At 40.7% G+C, this 11,166-nt stretch overlaps 1 pseudogene; it reads left to right on the forward strand.

The window, feature by feature from the left end:
• The first annotated feature begins 8,407 nt into the window (after positions 1–8,407).
• Positions 8,408–8,527, forward strand: LOC146816501 (small nucleolar RNA SNORA17; annotated as a pseudogene).
• Positions 8,528–11,166: the final 2,639 nt, after the last annotated feature.

Genomic DNA, 11,166 nt, shown 5'->3' on the forward strand with positions numbered 1-11,166 from the left:
ACTTACTCAACATTCCACCAATTCTACCTGTTCTCTAACAGCATTACCACATACTCTTTTAACAACCAATTTTTTGGTAAATTTAATTTCCCCCTTTTTTGTGAACATGCAGCTTAACCCATACAATATCAACTACCACAATACTATGTGAATGTACTCTCTTTCCTGCATCAAAACACTTCTTTTGTTTAACTTGTACTTCCAGCACATTCCTCCTAACCAAACTGACAAATGTGTCTACCACATCATGTTTTACCCATTTGGCCATCCACCCTGGTTTCCACCCTCTCAATAATTCAAAAGGAGAGATTTTGGTAGATGAATGCAGAGTCATGTGGTAAAACCATGGAATGGACCGTATAGCTACAGCACACTTGTTCAATATCGCCCTTTGAACACATTCTCGCAAATCGTGATTCATACGTTCAACTAATACATTGGTTTGTAGGTGAGAGAGTGAGCTTTTAATTTGTTTGATACCACCTAGTTGGAGAACTATTTGATACTCTTTTCTAACAAATTGGACACCATTGTCAGAAACTAAAGTAGATGAAACGCCTCTGTCAAAAACACAGTTTTAAAAAAATCAAGAAATAAAAAAAAGAAATTGGGTTCCCAAAGAAAATAATCTCCAGGCAACTTTGAGCTGTAGTCAATCAGGACTAGAGCAAATTGTGAATCGTATTGTAAGGAACTGAAGGGCCCGACAAGGTCAATGCCACGTTTTTGTCATGGTTTTGAAGGCAATCTGATAGGTTGCAAAGGTGGGTTTCTTGTTTTCAGACCCTTCTCACAACTATTACAAACAATACCCTCACATGATCATCAATATTACGATCCATACTAGGCCACCAAAATAATTAATGCACCCTGTGTTTAGTGAGTGTTCTTGCTAATTGACCTCCATGCACACAAATAATTCTTTTTTTAGTCTCTCTGGAGGCACACATTTCTTGCCTTGCATAAGGACAGCATCTTTCACTGAAAGCTCAGTTGAAATTATAAGAAAAGCCTGAAACTGGTAATGCATATTGTTCTCTTTAGGCCAACATTTCGTAACAAAATTCATAACGTGACAATAACACATCTTTGTTCCTCCCCCCATCCAAATTCACTAAGAGCCCACATATTTTCTAAATCAATGACTGCAATGAAACAACTTTCTTGTTCTTCTTCCTCTACAACATCCACATCCACTTCCTTAACTGGGAATCTAGATGACCAATCAGCTCTAACATTTTAATCCCCAGGCAGACACGAAATATCAAAATAACGGTGCAACAATTTTGTTGAGACTCTAGCTAAGGGTGGTGTGTGGTCTTTAATTCTATCACATGGCAGAATGAAGACTAATGGACTGTTATCAGTTCTTGAAACAAACCTGTTGACCCAAATTTATGGGAGAAGCTTGCTAGTAGCCCATCAACATGCTGGTAACTCCTTTTCAATAACAGGAAAATGAATCATAGAGCCTTTCAAAACTCGAGAAGCATAACCAAATGTGTTTTCAACACCATCTTTGGCTTGTGTAGGAACTGCCCTAGCCCAATACTGCTTGCGCCCACCATAGTGGTACATTAGAGACTTGGATCAAAAGATTTCAATACTCTTGATCCCATCAACAGGGACTTAATCCATTCAAAATCTTCCTGAAAAGATCTGTCCCACATAACAACAACATTTTTCTTAAGTAAAACAGTAATCAGCAATTCATCTTGAATAAAACTCACTAAGTACAATGAAAGACTTACGCCCAGTCTTATCAGAAGGTGGAGGAGCATAAAAAAATACATTAATGCACAGAACAGTTGAAATAAAAACAGAGCTCGCTGGGTCATCATTTGGCACAAAGACAGAAAAACAGGTGGTTCATTGGGGGAGGGACAAACTATGGATGGTGAGAGTGAGGAAGAAAGGGTTTGCTACAATCAATTCAACAAAAAATAGCTCCCTTCCCCGAACACCATGTTAACTTTCTTTGACTTAGGGTTTACTCTAGACATAAAAGGATAGGGGTAAAGAAGGAAGACGAGAAAGGAATGGTAGAGAAATGGTGTCCCCCCTCATCTTATACAGTGAGACATTTGTTTTGATCATGTGAAATGTTGCTCCTGTTCTACATTCAGCACGGTCACTAAATAATGAATTCTTAAATGATGGCAGCTGGAGTTTCTGCTGGGAATGCCCTATCTTTGTTAAACATTCTAAAGAAAAATTAAATACGAGTCTCTTTTTCAAGATTTGTGTCATGCCTTTAAATCTGATCTCACTGGTAGTGGACATTGTTATGCCAAGGTTCACTCCTGATGACATTTCTCAATCTGGCATTTGGAAAACAGGAGTTTACGTTATTTAATACACATGGTATTTAATTTCCTGATTTACCAAAATGACTTTCAGTTGATATTGATTGGAACGCAAATGTATTTTAATGTCATCTGGAGTCAATGTTTTCTGAAGGCCTTTATTATAGCACAAGCCTGTTAACGCTTTTGTGTATGATTCACAAAGAACTAGCTGTGACGTACACATAGCTTACTCCTGAATTGCAGTAGTAAACCAGGAGCAAGTTAGGTTTAGCGTATTAGTAAATAACACCTATTCACTGGGTCTTCTACTCACTTGTGATATTAAAAAAATCTTTAGATTGAACATTTCAGGACCTAGTCACAAACTGCATTTTTGTAGTATTTTTTGTCGTACAATTGTACTACAAAAACCTATTCACAAACTTAAGTGTAGAGTATCCTCCTTTGTCTATCCTATCTTTTTGTGTGCTGAGATCTCTGCCCCAAATGCTGTGTCTCCACACATGTAAGTATATGTCTTAGTAGTAAATGTGGAAGGTTGTTGTATCCCCTTGAAAGTGACATTTTATTGTGTTTGTATTTAATTGAATCTCTTAAGTGTTCTCTTTATGTTTCCCTGGTTTCAATTGTTGTCCTGTTGGGCATTCTCCTTTTGATTCCTAACTGGCCAGCATTGTTTCCAGAAGTTCCTGCATGCTCGTCGTGGGTTTGTTGTACATTTGTACATCTTCAAAATAAAACCCTATTTCTATGGACCTTGTCTGTTCTTCAGTGGTTAATTTCGTAATGGATTACAACATAAATTTGGCGATGATGGGAGACTTAAACACAAACCCACCAAGGATTGTTTCATAATTACTCTACAGGAAATGGAGACCACCGCAATTATCCCTCATCTCTTGCAACGGAAGGCTATTTAGCGTGGGTACTGATTATTGACATTTTAACTTGAAAAAGATTATTTACTGTGTTACCAGCAACTGTTGCCTCTTCAGTTTTTACGTCGAGCCTAGCGCAGCACATATGCTCTGCACTAGGAAAACGACTTCTTGGAATTGCTCTGGGATTTCCACACCCTCTTGCGTGTGTTTTTTTTCTTCATTATTTTCACTGGTCTTTGCGTGTGTCTTTCTAAAAAAGACATCACTCATTTGGGCAAAGGCGTCTGCATGTATCCGCCCATGGCCTACCACTGCAGTTACGAGCAGGCGCCATCTGTTCTGCCATCTATTTTTAATTAGCACTACGTTCTTGTTACATCACGCTTTCGCTTTGGGCGACGCGTGTTGATTTCCAGCGTGATTGAAAACAGACCTGTACGTGTGCCTGGTACTGCACGAGGAGCACTTATTAAATGCACATAATTACAGAGTCACTGTGCTGCTGTGTGTGCCCGGTCCATACCGCAGTTTACACCAGTGCTGCTGTTTGTGGCCACTGAGGGTGCCTTTCATTCAATTGTGCAGTGTGTGATACATTACAGTGATGTTGGGGCCGATTCACAGAACTAACTTAAGACAAAATCCTAAACTTACTACTTTTGGTATTCACAGAAGTAAGGATTTTGTCTTAAGTTTGTCTTAAGACAGACTTAAGACAGACTTAAGACAGTCTTAAGACAGACTTAAGACAAACTTAAGACAGACTTAAGACAGTCTTAAGACAGACTTAAGACAAACTTAAGACAGACTTAAGACAGTCTTAAGACAGACTTAAGACAAACTTAAGACAGACTTAAGACAGACTTAAACCAGACTTAAGACAGACTTAAGACAGACTTCAGACAGACTTAAGACAAAATCCTAACTTAAGTCTGTCTTAAGTCTGTCTTAAGTCTGTCTTAAGTTTGTCTTAAGTCTGTCTTAAGACTGTCTTAAGTCTGTCTTAAGTGTGTCTTAAGACTGTCTTAAGTCTGTCCTAAGTTTGTCTTAAGACAAACTTAAGACAAAATCCGAACTGCTGTGAATACCAAAAGTAGTAAGTTTAGGATTTTTTCTTAAGTTAGTTCTGTGAATCGGGCCCATAGTTTGCAGATTACTTTCTGCCTACACCCCTGCTGATGGTGTCTGCTCTCACACAGCGCATCAGCCCAACTCAGAAACACCTGGCAGCGGCGAGAATGTGCCGGCGTCTGAGCTGCTCCCAATGGTGCAACCATTTGTCCGGCCTCGCCCTCGACACATGCAGACGGCGCACACATGCATGACCGAGACAGGCCTCGAGGATACATGTCACATCACTCGCATGTGCCGTGACACCATCTTCAAAGCATGTTTAATCTTACAACGAACACAATACATTAGCAGACCATAGATACGAGTGTAAACATGCGTAACTTCCGGACCATCTTACACACACACAGAAGGAGGGCGAGCGGTCAGGCCGTTCAGAAATCCTAGACTACTGGGGAATGAATGGAAATTACAGCCTAAAAGAGCACGCATTAAAAGTCTATTCCTTTTATCCAGATCAAAGCATATTGATGACATAAGATGAGCGCTCCACTTTCTGGAGAAATACATACACCTTCCGAGTGTGAAAAAAGGTAATCGCTCCAGAGGATAATAAGTGGAGAGAAAGGTATGCACCCTATGTGGAGATGAATCCCTAAATAGAGCGAATACAACTCCTCCCCTGCACACATATACACAGACATGGATGATGTACACTAGCCCTGAAATATACATCTAAGTGACAAGAGTATCACCTACTGAAAAGGGAACACACAAACGTAATCTAGATAATAAATAGGTGAGCGTGCTGCTGGCCGGAAGTTTATGCACAAATATACACCGTCACCGGTACATGTGCACGTTTGAGCACCTACCACAAAAACAAACCGAACCTAGCCACAGACACCTGTACATTCTCATAGCTAGACTGACAGTAGCCCTCAGCATCAAGGCTTTTTCATGAAAGGAAATATTAACAAATATGCATGTGTAGTAACATCTAACTGCACAGATACAAATACATCATCCATAAATTGTGTACAGATTATTATTGTGTCTAAAAAAAAAAACCACGGGAACAGGTACAACTCCATTGCTAAGCGCACAAAACAAACCCATTAGGAGCTCTACCACACGGGAGCATTAAATACTAGGTCACAAAAGCAATTAATTCATGGAAACAGTCATACATACGCCACCACTGACCACTGCAGTTAAAGAACATTACCCAGATGAACAAATCTAATCATCTCTACAGAGCCATTTACAAATGCATAAGCATAAATCCACAAATATCAAGTCCATCAACACTAAAAATAAAGACTTTAAAGTAGTTCGAGACAGGTATTAACACAAAAGGTCATGTGCACACACAGAAGAGACATAAGGCATTTGACGAATGCAAAACCGGCGGGTAACAAAGCAAGCATTGGCATAGCCAAAGGGTCCCACCTTTGGGACCTTATAAGTATTTAGTTATGCAGCATAATATCCTTGGTGCAACAACATCAACTGTTGCATGGCTAAACACTTATAAGGTCCCAAAGGCGAGACCTATTGGCTATGCCAATGCTTGTTGAATAATGAACTGACCACGTTTTAAATGCGCGAGAAGTGATTCTTATGCGGAACGCGCCGGTGTGTACAGTCAGGCGAATCACTGGAGAATTCTCTTTGGTACGTACGTGCACTAAGGATTCTGGGGCGCACATGTGATACAAAAAAAGGTGGTGTGCGTGCAGCAACAAGATTGGAACTTCATGACTTTAACTAGGCGTAAAGGATTCTGGGGCGCATTTGGGAAAAAATAAAGCTGGTACACGCCTCAACATATTTTATACTGCATTTAACAACAGATTTTCTAGAATTGCAATGATTTTGTTCATGGCTGATTTACACACACAGCAGTACTAAGCAGCCAAAGGTGTGTGTGTGTTTTTAATCTATTTTTATTATTTTACTTCAAAGTGACAAAATTGGCAAGTCAGCTACAACATTGCCCCCAAAATAATATCTGCAAAGTCCAGGAAAACCAATTGTTAAATGGCAACAATGGTACGGAGTGTTTTGAAAAATATAATAATATTGCGATTGATGGTAAAGAATATTCACATGAAAAAAAAACAGTCTTGTATGGATACTTTGTGATGCTGGTCTTTAAATGTTTGGCAATGTTCCTGAAAGTGAATCACCACCAGGGCAATTTACACCATGGGATGTATTTACTGAAGCTGTACAAGAGGTTGGAGAAAAGATTAACTGAACAACCAAATCAGGGGTCTCCAACCTTTTCTGTAGTGAGAGCTACATCTGAGCAGTGAAAATTGTCGTGAGCTACTGAAGGCTAGGAAACTCGCAAATTTTTTCGAGAGACCCTCCCACGCCCAGTTTCATTGACTTTAAGCCTAATTACTTCCAAGCCCATATGGTGGTTTGAACATAAGAGGGCACTGTCCCTCTTTTGAAGCTACAGACAGCTGCAGATCGTGCTACCTGAAGCAAAAGCTTGTCTTGCTTGGAAGCATTCCTGGAAAGTGTAACGAAATACTGCAGGATACAAGCCTATGACCTGCTTTTGTTATCCTCGATCTAATTGTTCACGCACTGCAAAAGTTAAACCTCAACATATTTTCCATACCAAATGAGAATTATTGAAGTCTAGCTTAGATGTGCAGTCACTAGATTTAAAAAAAAGAGACTCATTTTATTGTCTCAATTATTTCTCCTTCACCACATACTCTTTATTACAGTTTTAAAATGTCCCATCCTGGTTTCAGCTTTAAATAATTTTCAACTAGTTTGATTCATTAAGGGTTTTATTCAGAATACTCCAGATCTGTCCATGATCCAGAACTCTGCTACCCAAAGAAACTGCTGCAGTGTTGGTGTTGATTGCCACATGCACTGGGAACAGAGACGTTTTAAGGCAGGGGCAAAGTGGGCTCTGGCCCAGAGCTCCACCCATTCAGGTACCCCGATACGGCCAGCGTTGCTCTGCAGAGAGCCTTGCCCGGTTGACCTTTAATAATTTTTAAACCGATTGATTTATATATCCTTTAATTTATTTTGAATGTGGCTGATGTGCGAGTCTATTACAGAGTATTTGCAGAGAAATGTTGTGTTATGTTTCATGCAACATCCATAAAAATGTTTCATTTAGAATAGATCGAAAAAGTACATCACATATTAGAAATGTGATGGTGGCACAGAGATAGTTTGCAGTAATGTTTGTGAGCTGCTGCTGTGTTAAACATTAAAAACACACTGAATGGTAAATATAAACATTTATAATTTTGACGAGCTTGCCTATGCTGTCAATGGCTTGTCCAAAGAGGGGATTGAAAGAGTTAAAACTGGATCGGAAATTCAAAGCTGCTCAGAAGCAAGAGTGGAGCAATTTACATTCTTTTTAGGAGTGCAGACGGGGGGATTTTTTTTATGTTGTGCCTTCGGTAAAGGAAACTGAAACTTGGCAAAACCCTGCTTCTCCTGATGTAAAACCCAGATCTGAAAAGCGAAAAAATACATTTTCGATTTTGTCTGTTACTCCTCATTTTGGCTGCTTCAAACTTTCAGGCAGTGTTGCTGAAGGCATCCTTTGGGCCTCTTTCACTCTTAAATCCCCAGAAATGTAGTTAGCATTTGCAATAATATATTTAGCATTGATAGTTCGGGAGCAAATGGGACAAGGCAGGCTCAGACTTCGCTATTAACAAAACCCAGTAATTCAAGTGCCCGTGGCATACCAGCGGCTGCAGCACATTTACAGTACAGAAGGCACACATCACAGTCCAGTCTGGAGAACAGCGCATTAAGAGGTATAATGCTTACCGATTGATCTGCTCCTCGCTTGTCTCACTCTCGTCTGCCTTTCTTCCTCCTCCGCCCCTCCCTTTCACAGCTACCTCCTTCTCGAACCTCCACGCAACCCGACTTGCCTCGACCACCCTTCTCATTCGTCTTTGTTCTCTCTCTTCCCCCGGCTGGTGTTTAGACCCCTTCATCACTCGCACTAGCCACTGCTTCACTGTCCCTGCTCGCCACTCCGGACACAGTGTCTGTTGTCAGCGGGCCCATCGCACCGCGCTATGCGCCACGTGTCCTGCCCCTGTGATGAGACCTGCGGGCGCTGGCCTGCCAGGGAGAGCCCCTCCTAGGCGTCTGAGAGGAAGCAGCTGTGCTCCCTCTCTGCCAGGATGCAAGGTAGAAAAAAGCAGGTGGTGCTGGTTCGTAGCAGTTCAATACTGCTTGCACCACCTGCATGCTAGCAGGCTTTTCCAGGACCTTCTGCTTCGTACAGGCACAAGTCATGCTGGATCAAGAGGGCGGTGCCAGCCTGTGAAAGGCGGGTAGCGTGGACTGGAGGAGGAGATCAGCAATAGCGTCATCATCTTTGGCCTGCCCCGCCCCAACTAAGCTCAGTTAGGCCAATCTGAGCAGTTGGTTTTGGTGAGGGCAGGCAACGGCTGTAAAAAAAGGCCGAAGAATATTAAATGACAATAACAGGCGACTAAATTTAGATGCAAGGCGCGAGCTACTCATGGGGGTTCGGCGAGCTACCGGTAGCTCGCGATCGACCGGTTGGAGACCCCTGAACCAAATATTATGCTTGAATGGCTCAGTTTCAATCAAAGGAAGCAATATGTGGAGGGCAATATTGAGGAATACGTATCCAATTTGGGTATATTAGCCTCAAAATGCGAATATGGAGACATGTTAGATACCTATTTGCGTGATCAGTTTGTGTTCACTTGTCATTCAAAGAAAGTTGAGGTGCGTTGCTGGCGCGTAGAAACCCTACTTGAAATGAAGTCCTGGATATTGCAAAAAGCATAGAACATTCAACTATAAAAAGCAAAGCTATCAATGGTACTGCTATTAGTTCTGATGCTGTATGTGCTGTTTCAAATAGAGGATGGGCTTCTGAGACATTTAAAGGGAAAAACAATGTCATATATCCAAAAAACGAATGTGTCATAGATGTGGCTCTAAGTCACAATTGGGGAATATTCCTACTTGCCCAGCTATTTGTAGGAAATGTAACAAATGAAAAAACAAGGTCATGTAGGTCATATACTAGATCTACTAATATTCCTGTCAAAGTGAATGCTATTGAGGAATTACAGGATAATATGATTAATAATTTGGGACGAACAGTTGATGTAGATGATATGGAAATGTCTTTTAAGGCACCTCTAGAAAAAGCATGTATTGGTGAAGTAACTCTAGAGGTTATGGCTGACTTGGGTTCGCCCATTACCCTTCTTTCAAATATTTCCTATTATAATAATGAGTTCAAAAAGGAGCCTGATGTTCACCCTAAAGCATTTGGAGGGCAAGACATAGATATGGTTGGGTATTTTCAGGACACATTAATCCTTGTAGGGAGAAAAGTTTTAACTCCAATATATATCTGCCTTTGAAAGGTTGGTATGATTTAGGGAGACTAGGCATTATGCTTTATTCAGGTTGTGACGACCCCATAGTTTTAAGTGATATGCCTGTTGCTTCAATTGAAGCTCTTGGGGATAACACCCTAATTGAGGTAAATGAAATTCTCAACAAATTTTCAGAGGTCTTTGAAAAAAAAAATGGATGTGTAAAGGGCCTAGTACATGATATAAAATTGAAAACCAATGCTGTACCAGGGGAACGTAAAGTAAGGGCTGTCCCTCTCAGTGTAAAGAATGATTAAAAAATACGTTTGGATGATTTATGCAAGAATGACATAATCCAGCCAACTGATTTGTCAGAATGGGTTTCTGCAATACTTTTAGCTAAAAAAGGGAAAATGGCAGTTTACGTCTGTGTGCTGACTTGCGCTCATTAAACAGAAACATCATATTCACCGCTATTCTTTACCAAGGATACAAGAAATATTACTGGCTGCTGGTGGAGCAAACTAATTTTTCGCTTATTTACCTCAAATCAGCATATCATTAGATTTCGTTATCTGAAAGGGCACAAGATCTGACCACATTTGTAACCCCTTTTAGTGCATTCAAATTTTTGAGATTGCCTTTTGGACTAGCGTCTGCTGCTAGTGTATTTCAGAAACAAATGGACTCATTTTTGGAGGTTTTAAAGGGGTTCAGGTGTTTCAGGATGATATTTTGATTTATAGTAGAGGTATTGCTGAACTGAATGACACTTTGGAGCGTGTTCTCAGGATTTTGAGTGAAACGGAATGACTGTTTTTAAAGAAAAGTATTGTTTTTTTGTGAAAGAGTTGGAGTGTTTAGGCAACACAATCACTATAGATGGCCTTAAACTAAAACAAGATTTTAATGTTGCAATTATAAGTGCTCTACCTCCCACTGGTAAGGATCCACTGAGGTCTTTCTTGGGTCTTGGAAAATATTATGCATGTTTTGTGCAGGGCAGTGGCGCAATGTAGTCCCCCGCAACCCCTGTGGGGCAGGTGGTCCAAGCTCCAGGGGTCCCCCCGGCACAGAACCCTGGCGTAAGAGCTTCAGATTGAGTCCAGAGGGAGCCCCTCCATGTACATTGAAGGGTGACCCCCTCAAGTTACATTACACGACTGGTGCAGAGCTATGCCAGGTGTGTTGAACCTTTGTGTAGGTTGACACGTAAGAAAGAGAGATTTATATGGTGAAAGGTGAGGCATTTCAAATGATTAAGGATATGATTAAAAATGCTCCTGCTTTACAATCTTTTTGTGGCAATGATAAATGTGCTGTACTTGTGGATGCCAGGTCTATTGGTCTTGGTACTGGTGCTTACTTAATCACACAAAGGGAAGGAAAGCACATTAAATTTTATCTCAGTTACTCTAAGCACAGCAGAATTTTATTACAGCACAATCGAAAGAGAGGCACTAGCTTGTGCATGGGCTGTACTTTTGGGGAAACTGTTTTCATTTGTTAACAGATCGCAAACCTTGA

Source organism: Triturus cristatus, chromosome 6 (genome assembly GCF_964204655.1).
Source record: "Triturus cristatus chromosome 6, aTriCri1.1, whole genome shotgun sequence".
NCBI classification, from domain to species: Eukaryota; Metazoa; Chordata; class Amphibia; order Caudata; family Salamandridae; genus Triturus; species Triturus cristatus.